Genomic DNA, 12,652 nt, shown 5'->3' on the forward strand with positions numbered 1-12,652 from the left:
ATATATCAATTACAAGCATATATCTTGTAACAACACTATGAATTGTTATATCAGCCCACAAAGCATAAGGGAGCAATCATGGCCTGATGCCAGGAGGCATATTCCACGGTGGATTCCGTGAGGTTTTGCAGTGGATTCCGTAAAATTTTATTATTACCGGGGCTCATACACAAAGTGGATTCTTTGTGCGAGAAGTCAATGGGGACGCCTATCCTTTTCGAGTGTTTTGTTAATTTAATGTGTAAGTGGGTGATTCCATAGCGGGTGATTTCATAAAATACATATTTAAATTAATAAACGTTTATGAGTTTAGAGTGTGCACTCGTAATAAATTAAGGTTAGGATTGATTTCTAACCAATTTATTTATGTAGCTGAAGACTACTAGGTATTCACTTTTGTCAGTTTAATTGTATTATTTCTCTAACAATTGTGAATGCTTCAGTTGATGTGTAGAGCGAGCAGAGGTGGCATTGGGAAGCATTGGAGGATAGCATGTATTCAAGTTATCGTCAATTTTTTATGGGCACGTATCTTAGGCATGGTGCCTATATTTTGTCGTGCTTATTTATTAAAGCGTTTGATATTTATTTATTATTTTTGTATGCGCATGGCCGCACGATTTAAATACTTGTATTGGACATTGTATTTGGGTACCGCCTGACTTCTTGGGCACCCATTAGCTTTAATTCTTTATTGGCATAAAGGCAAACTCAAAAGCTAAAGCATGCTATTTTGTAAATTGGGCTATTATTTGAGCTTGAAGATGAATAATATATTAAATACATGCTTTGTGGAGCTCTCACACAAGGCATGGGGGGAGATTGCACCCAATTGGTCTCTTGTTCATGTCGTGCAAGCTTTCTTCATTGGTTCTTGTGTAAAAAGTAGAGTTATTTTGTTCTTGGGGACCTTCTGACGCTCACTACGCCCGTATATGGCGTCCGATCTATGCACCATGGCCACTCTTTTACCTTCTCTCCACATGCTTTTTCCAATGCCTTCACAATAGGTGGGTTACCTCTTTCACTTTTGCCATTTCCTTCAGGGTTATAAGTTGAAGTTAAAGCAAGTCAATCATGCAAAGAAATCATGGGCTTCATCTACATCTTGTTTACCCCTATTTGTTGTAACTTTTCCTACACAACCATACTAACAAATGATCTCTTCTAAGAGAAAAATACACACTGCATTTGTTGTCTTGATATGTAGAGATCTCCCTTCTATTTGATTACTAAAGGCTTCACGAGCAAGTACAAGATATCTCTTTTGCCAAAGACCTGTAGGCATCGTGAGACTAAATCCACCACCCACTTAAAATGAAGAGACAAGGGATATGTGGGATGCAATCCATCTTGATATCTCACAAATGAATACATTTGACATGTCATACATGTTTCCACAAAGTGAGAAACATTCTTATGCATGCCTTACCACCAATATATTTTTTTGATATTTGCATAAGTACCCCAAACACCTATATGGCTAGCTCATAAGCTTTCATAAAATTCTTGTATAATGTGTACTTGTGAATCTCTGTCGCCTAGAACTCCCAATGGCATACCCTATTTCTTGTTAGCATATTTCCACAAGTACCCATCTTTTAAGAAAAACCCATAGCCTTTCCTCTTAATCTTCTTAAAATCCTCATCCAACCACTCGTCTCTCTTTGTTAATGTGCTGAGGTATTCATTGATTCTCAATTACTCTCCTACATATTTGTATTCCATAAACACTTCTACACAAGATACATAACATTCAAAGTGTTTCCTATTTGCTATCTCTTAGTGTTGTAGCAACTCCTTGCATTGCTAAATTCACTCTTATAGAACTTGTACTTGATAAACCAGCTCTTGTATTTAGTGCATTTAATGTTTTTCTTGCATTCATGAGAATTGTACCTATAGTTATAGCATCTACCAATTTAGTTTCACCAAATCAAAACATCATTTTCAACTGCAAGGAAGTCATCTTCTTCCTCCTCATCCATCATCCTATCTTCATTCTCATAGCATGCTCGAGATAACATATCTACCACCACTGGGTTATCTCTTCTTGCAATATGCTAAAATTTAGGGTTCAAAGATTTGATGTATGCAATCCATCGGAGCATAGTAATGTTTGGGGTAGCACAACTAGTAATCATATCCAATACTAGCAAACAATCAATCTTAATTACTACACGAGCACCCATAAAATACTCCTTATCACATTTAATGGCTATCATAATTGTCCATAATTCTCTTTTTACCTCTGGATACCTTCTCTATCATTTGGTCAATACTTTAGCACCAAACTAAATTGCAAATATTTTGCCCTTCCTCATCATCTTACCCAATTGCCCATCCAATCCCGATTGGGCTCATATCAATAGCAATAATGATAGGCTTCCCATGTGAATAATGAGCATTTCTCAATAAAGGAGCAAATTTCAAGAGTTGCTTCAATTTCTTCATTGCTTTCTAATGCTTCATTTCCAAATGAAACCTATGACCTTTCCCTAGGAGTTGATATACATCATTAGCTACATGTGCAAAGTGAGGGATCCATATTAAATAGAATGCACATGCACCCAAGAATCTACACACCTCTTAGATATATTTGTGCATATATCTTGCATTCTATCAATCCCATCTATTTTCAGTGGTGATGGTCTTCGCCATAGGGCCCACATATATCCAACAATCAAAATCTCTTCAAGTAAATGCACCTATTCTATACGCATCAAAATCCTTTCATACAATCAACAATATGATTTGCAACAAACTATCTGCACCCATGAGCATCCATCGCTTCATTCTTTCCATCCACTTCACGCCTTTTGTTTGGAACATCATCCAAGAAGGGCATCGTCAATTGTTGTATAAAATCCATGAGTACCCTATTCATAGCATTTGTCATTTGTGCCACTGAGTTTGTTGCACCCTTCACACACTGTCCACGTAGCGACACGATACCACTTTCAAGCAATAGTGTAGTCTGATGAGGTCCATCTATGCCACTCATGAAGCTTATAGCTATAGAGGTCTTTTCACCTATTTAGTCCCTTCCCATAGATTTTAAAAGTTTTTGGAAAAAAAAATTAGCATTCACTAGACCAAGGAATCTGCTAAGCCATATGAAGTGTGAAGCACTCCTAGTAAGGGTAAAGTTCTAAATGGGTGACTGCCCCATAAAATCTTTATAGAGATACCAAGTTGTCTACAAGATTTTAGTAATGTCTAAAAAATCCTTAATAATTAACTTGCTATGACTAAAAGCTATAATCATAGGATCTTTCCATCTAAGAAGTTATTTAAGGTGGAACCCTTTCTAGCTATTAAGAATTAGTAGAGTGTGTATTTCTCCTTTCTTCCTTACAATGGCTAAAGGCTATTGGGATCCATTTTGCAACCAATTTTTCTACTAACATCATCATTTTGGTAGGCGTAACCCTATCTTTGTTTTGGGCCTCATATAGTATTTCTAAGAAATTTTTGGTATTTTGAACTTTTCATTGTTACCTAACCATAAGAAGTCCCTATCTAAACTTTCTAGACTCCTCAAATGTGCTTTGGATGGAATACATGGTGGAGGGGGATTATGGCATGTTTTAATACCAAAAATCCACTTGAAAAAGATAATTCAAGCCCTTATAGATAATTAAGTTTCTTCTTGATTTCATTTAATGCCCAGTCATATCTCTATGTCAAGCTTGCCCCATAGCCCATTTAGATTCTAAGTAGTCTAAAGATTTAGTCATTTTCTATTAGTTTGCACCCTTCAATTAAAATCCATTAAGGGAAAAAGGTTTAATTAGAGTTTTAATTTCTATTTTAGTCAAGTTCACTACTGATCTTTAATTAGGACAGAAGACTTCAATGCAAATCCAAATAAGTTGATTCACTAGGGGTCATTGTTAGCTGTCCCATTGGTGTCACAAGCAAACTAGTTAAGCACTATATTAGAGTTTTCAAGGAGTATTTCCTTTTAATCTACCTTCCTTGTCAAGAATCATGTGGTCACTTTGCTTTAGCTGCTGTGCCAAACACACACTGTATACACAAGAGGAAGCTCACTCAAGAACACAAGAAGAGAGATGGAGGCCAAAACGTTTTCTTGCTGATTTTTTCTTCTTCTTCCACTCACTATATAATGTACACAAGGTATAGATAAGATGCAACATAAAGGAAATTGGCCTTCTAAGTCAAACAGTGCATAACCAACTACACTAATCGACTGGCACTATATCTTTGCCAGTTATAGGTAGGTGTAACAACCTAAATATAATAAGTGATAAGTCAGTGGCCATGTGAGTGTCACAATGACCAGCAACGTGCTAAGTGTAGACGTGTGGGCCCATCTAGCTAGGCAGTCCATCATCAATGTCTGCATGTGTTGAGCTTGCCATCTAAACACTCCTCCTCATGCTCAACTCTATCTCTGCAACTACGTGTAAGCTTTGGAACTTTCGAAGCTTCTCTGCACCCAATGTCTTTGTGAAAATGTCAGCTATATGATGACATATACCAAGTCAATCTCTCCTACAAGTATCTTCTCTCTCACAAAGTGGTAGTGCACCTCAATGTGTTTTGTCCTAGCCTCTGTACTTGATAAAGCAACTGTAGGTTGCTTTTTGCTGCTCCATGTAACTACTGCACTACCAAGGGAAAACATGAATCCACTTGTAGATCTTCTGTCTGACATGCTACCAGCCCAATCTGCATCTGTGTATCCAAAGACCTGTACGTCCTTACCTGCCTCATAAACAAGTCCATATTGTAAAGTGGACTTCACATATCTCAATATACGTCTAACTGTATCCAAATGAGGCTTTCTAGGCATCTGCATAAACTGACTGACAAGGCCAACAGCATAGCTCAAGTCTGGCCTTGTGATAGTCATGTAAATCAAACTCCCTACTATCCTCCTAAACATAGTAGGGTCTTCTATCTCATCCCCAAAGTCGGCACTCAACTTCACATTTTGTTCCAATGGTACTGAAAGAGGCTTACATGCTATCATACCATACTTGGATAACATATCCAAGCCATACTTCCTTTGAGATAGCCATATATCATCATCACATCTAATCACCTCAATACCAAGAAAGTATCTCAGCTCATCCAAATCTTTCATCTCAAACTTCTTCTTCAAGAAGTCCTTAACTTTAGCAATCCTATTGTCACTTTCACCTGTAATAATCAAGTCATCCACATAGATGACTATGATGACCAAACATGCATCTCCCTTTCTCACATGAAGTGAGTGATTAGCATCAAAAATACAAAATCAACCATTGACAATATACTCTCCAATCTTGTTAGACCATGCTCCAGATGCTTGCTTCAACCCATAGAGCGCCTTCTTTAACCTGCACACATATGTGGGATGCTCTCAATCCTCATAACCTGTTGGCTGCTCCATATACACTTCTTCTTGCAATTCACCATGCAAGAAGGCATTCTTAACATCCATTTGTTACAAACTCTAACCTTTGGCTGCTACCAAGGCAATCACACATCTAACTGTTGCGATCCTAGCAATTGGACTGAATGTCTCTTCATAATCTATGCCATATGTTTAAGCATAGCCTTTTGCAATCAACCTAGCTTTATACATGCTAACTAAACCATCTACATTATGCTTGACTTTGTAAACCCACTTACAGCCAATATCTTTCTTACCCTTAGATAAGGGTACCAAATCCCAAGTCTTACTGGCTTCTAATGCAGCCATCTCCTCATCCATTGCTGCAATCCCAATGAGCATGGCCAACAGCATCCTCAAAACAAGTGGGCTCAACATCCTCAACAAGTTTCACCATATAAGCATAATGGTGAGTTGTGTAACCTTCAAAACCAAATCTTTTAATAGGGTATCTGACCCTGCTAGATCTGTGTACCATCGAATCACTCAATCGAGCCTTTACATTACTATGAGCTCTCTGTACACCTGGTGTCCTGACTGAAGGAATACCAAGCTCATCATCCAAACTCTCCGAACCACTAGAATCTCCATCAAATCTCAAATGACTGGTAGATTCATCATTACAATCTAGCACTTTCTTCTTTCCTTTGTCCTTCCCTACAACACTTATAGATCCACCTGAAGATGTGAGGCTACTCCTTAGTCTCCCAGACCAAGGGCTCACTATAGGTATAGTACTAGATGATGTTTCTGGTCCACTAAGACTCTGTGATCCTTGTTTTTCTTTCTGCACATACCTGTCCTGATCATTATCATCATTAAATACATCACCATCAGGTGCATACTAGCTGCCCATCTCATCAAAGATAACATCCCTGCTCACTCTGAACTCACCTGTGATAGGGTTATAATAGCGATACCCTTTCTGCTCTAAAGAGTATCCAATAAAAATACATTTTTATGCCTTTGGATCAAGCTTCTTTCGTAGCTCATCTAGCACATGAGCATATGCAACACATCCAAATACCTTCAAGTGCGATACATCGGGATTTTTGCCAATAAATCATTCTTCAAGAGTCATCCCATGAACTGCAACTGAGGGGGTTTTGTTCATAACATAGACAGCAGTATGGACAGCCTCAAACCAAAAATGTTTGGGCATATTCTTTTCAACCATTAATGCCTGTGCGACTTTTGCAATATGCCTATTTTTTTCTTTCTGCAACCCCATTTTGTTGTGGGGTGTACCTACAAGTAAATTGCCTCTTTATCTATAAGTTCACCATTGACAACTATTTTGCACTTGCATTACTAAATAAAGTACTTACTGAAAGGTGGAGTGGAAGTGGAAGCAAGATGAAAGCAAGAACTATGGAGGTTCAAGAAAACTAGAGAGAGACTAGTATGTGGAAACTCCAATAGTCACAATGTGTGGCCTACCTTCCCTCATTCTATTGCCACTGAAAGGATCAAGAATAAAGTAATAGTGATTGGCATCAACTACTTGCAATGTATAGGAGTGAGGGTACATTTTACAAGTAAATATAGGTAGCTAGGCACAAGTGCCCTTTAACCCCCAACAACCTCCAACTCAAAGGCGAATGTTCCCAAGTATGTAAAAAATAGACAAAAATAAAGTAACAATATACAAAGTGTACATAGAAGTAGAACAAGATGAGAAATAGATGTCATCTCATCCTACACCCATCAACTTCCTAAGGAAGGCATAATGTTCCATTGTAAGAAATTTAATGAACAAATTTGCAAGATACGTATCCTAGGGATCTTGACATGCTCAATGGACTTGTCCTCTACCAACTCTCTAATGAAATGATAGTGCACATAGACAGCTCTACACTAGCTTTCATATGTCAAGTGTGATATAATAAATGAGTCATTGTGACTCAACTATGGTTAGTCTATGTGGTCAATTAATGACCTATATCTTTAGTTGTATGTGTGACTTAGTAGTAGTGTGGGTTACATTAAATGTATGGAATAATGAAGAAGATGAGGGTTCATTGCCCTCTCACTTGAGAGCTCTACATATTCCCCTCTATTTGCACATGGTATTAGAGTTGGCTCCATGGAGAACATTTGTTGTGGAGCTTGGCCCAATCTTCAGCCTATGTAGAACAAAACCCAAAAATCTAAGGGCATTGTTAGCCATGGTTCTTTCTTCTTGAGGTGAGCATTCAGTACTAACCTCCTTCAGACTTGTTTATACCTGTTCTAAAAGGACAAGCGGAGGACATACACCACAGTAAACATCCAAATTGTGATTGTTTCTCAAGCTGACCAAACATCTCATTGGCATTGTTAATGGTACTCTTGGCATCAGTTGGCAAGCATTACTAATTTAAGTATCGTTTGGATCTCTTGGCATTGGTTATATTTCTTCTCAGCATCAGTCATTACATTGGACACTAGATTTGAGTTCCCCATTGATTGTCAAAATAGCATAGGTCTATTGTAATATATACCAAGACAATATATATCTCATTTACTTGAAGCTTATATTGATGTCTACTCATGCTCGAAGAATGCTTGGACACTATGGGATGGAGTGTGGGATGTCTTGAGCATTATTTTCTCACCTTAGAGGAAGTTTACCGCTAGTTATAATAGACTACTTGCTAGTCATTGGTTGTGAGAAAACTTTCTTCATGCATTGGCATGAGATTTATGCACCTATTGATACTTATATGGACATGCATTGAAGCTAGAATGCTATGCTCATATCTTAGATATTTTTGGACCAACTTAGGCTCACATTCTGTTCATTTTAACTATCATTTTGCTACTTTATACAATTTACAGCTAGTACTTATCTGGATAGTTATGTATAAAGTGCTTTGATGTTGTTCAAGTACTTCTAGTGAATGTATTCATCCTTTGGTTATCATCTACACATGTGGGGATGTTTTTGGAATGCTTTGAGCTACATTTGATATTTTAGAGCTTGGCTACATTACTATTGATTGTGACAAATACACTTGGTTTATGTAATTTTGAGTAGTAAATGCATGCTCATAGTGGACTAAACTTGAACTATAGCTAGCTTACGTGATTATATATGTCTTGAATAGTTGATACTTATTGAAATCTTGATTGGTGGTTACTTCCAGCTATAGTTAGCAAACTATGACATGATTTTGTAATTGTTTGAAGGCATTACTATTGCATAAGTAAAAGGACATTGCATTGTCTTGAACAGGTGATTATAGCATTATAGGAAATGCAATAGGTACCAACGTTACACAAATTGTGGGGAAGAAACTAGAAAATAATAACTTTGCTCTATGGAAGTTTAAAATGCAAAAATTCTTGATTAGAAGAGGTTATTGGGATCTATGTACTAGAGATGAAGCTTGAACCAAAATTGCGAGAGAGGAATCCTACTGTTGAGCAGCTAAGGGCTCATAGATAGTGGATGAAAAGAGCTAGATTGCATATCACTTATTGTCAGTACCCAAAGGATACCTAGGACATACTAATGTGCAATTATGACAATGTAGCATAATCTTCCAAGGAAAGTTGAGTTAAGTCAATAGTCTAATAACATGTCAAGAAATTGCAGAAGCATATATGCTTATACCATGAAAATTAAAACCATTGTAGAAGAGCTTGCTTCTATTAGCTCAAAGGTTGAGAATGATGACATGATTGCAATCACATTGAATGGCTTGGGTAAGGAATACAAAGCTTTTCACATATCAATTTTTGTATGACCAGACCCCCCAATTGGGATGACTTGCTCACATTGTTACTACATGAAGAAGTCAAGCTTTGGTTGAATATAGGTTTGAGTACCTCTCAAATTAGAGATACCATCTTTTACTCTAATTAGATAGCTAGAGGTTGCAGGGGCCTCAAAGAGCCTCTTAAGGTCATGGTGACACTAAAAATAGCTATGGACAGTAATAACAAAATTCTCGAAATAATCAAAAGGCATAAGGTTAAATAGGATTAGAACCTTTTAGAGGTAAGGGAGATCACCTAGAGGTAGAGGTGGTTCCTGGTCATTTAATGATCAGTTTAATAGAGACAAAAATTGTCATTATTGTGGTAGCTATGGTCATATAGTAAAAGTCTTCCATAAAAAGTAGGCTAACATGAAAGCTAAGGGCAAACAACATGGTATCTATTCATTCTCTAGTAATACTATTGATGACAAGTCAGATAGGTTGCTTACCATGACACATGTATTGAAGGAGATGCCTAAGCAACACAAGGCTGATAAAAATTGGTACATTGATTCATGTGCCTAAAATCATGACCCCACATGGAGATTAGTTTGATGAGATGACTAAAGGCTCTCATAGCTATGTATGTATAAGTGATGATACGTAGCATGATATCAAGCATACATGTGTTGTATCATTAGTTATGCATGATGGGAAGAAAAAGAGTCTCTACAATATTTTACATGTACCATCTATCACTAAAAAAATTTGATCTATTGGATAAATGGCTCTAAGAAAAGCCTATAGGTATTCAATAGAGATAGCTATTTTATTGAAGAATATGGAAATGGTGACAAGTTGATTGCAAAAGGTAAATGGGATGGCATAATGTTGGATGCTACTATTCCTCAACTAAAGGTAGCCATGTTTGCTCATGATAGTGGAGTGACATGGAAATATGACATAAGTACATTGGACATATTAACATATGATGGTTGAAAACCGCGTAGTAGAACGAGATTGTTGTCGGCACTCTCCTGAGCACACTGCCAAGACCTAGGAATCGCTCAAACAAGCTCCATCTCCAAGCTCCAAGCTTCAAGCTCCATAGCCACACATGCCAGAAAAGAGAAGATGAAGAGAGGAGAATAAGAGCTTCTCCACGGTCCCTCACTATCTCACACACTCTCCCTCTCTCACACTACACTCCCTCTCTCCCTCTCTCATACACAAGAATGAAGCAAGAAGCAAGAGACAAGAATAGAGTAATCTTGGTCACACACCAAGAATGAGCTTCTTCATTCACTTTTTTACTTTTATGCATACCCTACCTCCTCCTTGGTTGGCCATCTCCTTTTTGGTCTGGCCTTTGTCCATTCCTCCACATGTTTTCCTCCTCCTTTCTTATAAGCAGCATGGCCTTAACCTATGCCTCTTATTCTTTACAACTTGCATGGGAGAGAGCCCAAAGGTCTTTTACAAAATAAATTACAATGTGTGTGGCATGCTTTTTGCAAAAATAGGCGTGCTTATTCTTATGTACCTCCCTTTTACATTTAGGATTTTTTCATATTCTTTGCGTCTTTAAATTTTTCTTAGTGCGCATTTTTCCTTTGTTTTCCTCTTTCCTTGAAAATGTTAAAATATTGAGGATGCATGCTAAGGTGGATCACTAATGAGAAAATAGACAATTATAATGAGGCATAAGTAATGACAAAGAAGAACAACTAATATTATCCAAGCATAATGCAAGTACAACTGAATGAGAATGACTGACAAAATGAGTGTGGGGATGAGTGCCTTTTATAGGGTTACAGTAGGTGGTATTGGTAGGTAGAAACAAGGTGGAAAGGGATCCTGGTATTCACCAACTGTGGTTTTAATAAACCATGCATACATGACCTAGTCTAAGGATTTATCTGTAATGTGATTCTTTGCCTTACCATTCCTTACAAAGAGGCTATAGTGGATGTGATTGCACAATTCTCAACAAGAAGTGTCTTTTGCTTCTGATTTTCTATCTTAGTGTTTCAAGGGTTAACATTACCCTCCTCATAGTTGAGTGCTAGTCCCATGGCACTTGATGGTATGAATTGAAGATGTTGAGGGTTGGTGAAGAATGGTTCTTGGAGCCTTTCGGGAGGTTGGTCATGTTGGAGACGATCTGTGAAGTAGGTTTTAAGATTATTGATGTCAAAGATAGATTGATGGTTGAAAAACGCCTCCGCAAAATTGTTGACTATACCACTAGACAATGTACTTGAAAAGGAGTGCACTTCCTAGGGGATGTGTCTACCTTACAATGCAATGTATTGTGCAAGTGATGGTGGGGAGATGGATTGAGGCAAGTCTATGGTATTTTCTCACACTTGAGGACCCAATTCATGTAAAAAAGGTAGGTGTTGTGAGTGACTTAAGGAGACATATCTATCAAAATATCCTACCCTTGATGTGCCCTAAGTTGTGAAGTGGGGGAGGGGCTAGGGCGGTCCCTAGGTGCAGTAGTTGTGAAACTCAAAGAGTACAACTCAAAGGATTTCATTTTTCTTCTAATTTCTTTTTCACTTCTTATCTCTATCATTTTTTTGTTATCATAAGGGAGCACGTTGTCGTGCCACTATGCGCACATCATGTGAAAAACTCTAGAGTGCGGCTTCCTTATAGATCTAGAGAGCCAATGCAACTTTAGGCATTAGTGTTAGTGTCCATGGTTCAAAAATATTAGCTTTTTGGACAAGTTTTAGTCAATTTTTGATATTTTAGATAGTATGTCTTGTAAAAATCCATAAAACTGCTGACAACTTCTAGATTAGGATAACATGTAAAAGAAAGCATGTAGCTTTCAGCTATTTTGAGAGGATTTTATGTAAAAGTAAAGATTAGCAAAATCGCACAACAGGCGATCGCTATTTTCAGGCAGTGAATAGCACTCTGAAGTGGGAGATGAAGAGGGAGTGATCTACCAGATTTCTGGCCAGGTGTGCTAGTATTTTATCCCCCTTTTGGAGTCAATAAAAGAATCAGATTGGTGATCTCAGCAGCATAGAGGAATGTATTATTTTATACACGCTTTTGTCTGAAAGAGTTTTAACTTCTCATAATGCAAAAATAAATTGACATGCTTCATCTCTATTAGTATTCTTCTACATTTTCTATTTCTTTTTGTGAGTATTGTTCTACTTCTTCTATTTCTTTGAATCCCTTCTCTTTTGTCTACTCCTCTCCCTGAATCTCCCTTCACCCTGCTATCTCTTACCCTCGTGGTAGACTTTCGACACCAAACGCATCGACACTGTGTTAGGGGAGGCTTATTTGGGCTGATTTGGGGCTTATATCTTCAACCATATTCAAAAAATTAGCTATAGCAGTGTTCTTTTAATTCATTTCTTACTCTACATAAGACATCTTGTCAAAATATGCAAGTATTATGTGCCCCTATGGCAGGGAAATGTTTGTAGATCATTCATAGATGCTTTGAGTTGAATTAAGAGGAGCTTTTTCTCTTATTTCTTGGTTGTGATAACTTATCCTTATCAGGAACTCAATTTGAAGCTCTCTT

Source organism: Lygodium microphyllum, chromosome 12 (genome assembly GCF_053477565.2).
Source record: "Lygodium microphyllum isolate KBCC chromosome 12, Lygodium_microphyllum_v1.1.10, whole genome shotgun sequence".
In the NCBI taxonomy this organism is placed as follows: Eukaryota; Viridiplantae; Streptophyta; class Polypodiopsida; order Schizaeales; family Lygodiaceae; genus Lygodium; species Lygodium microphyllum.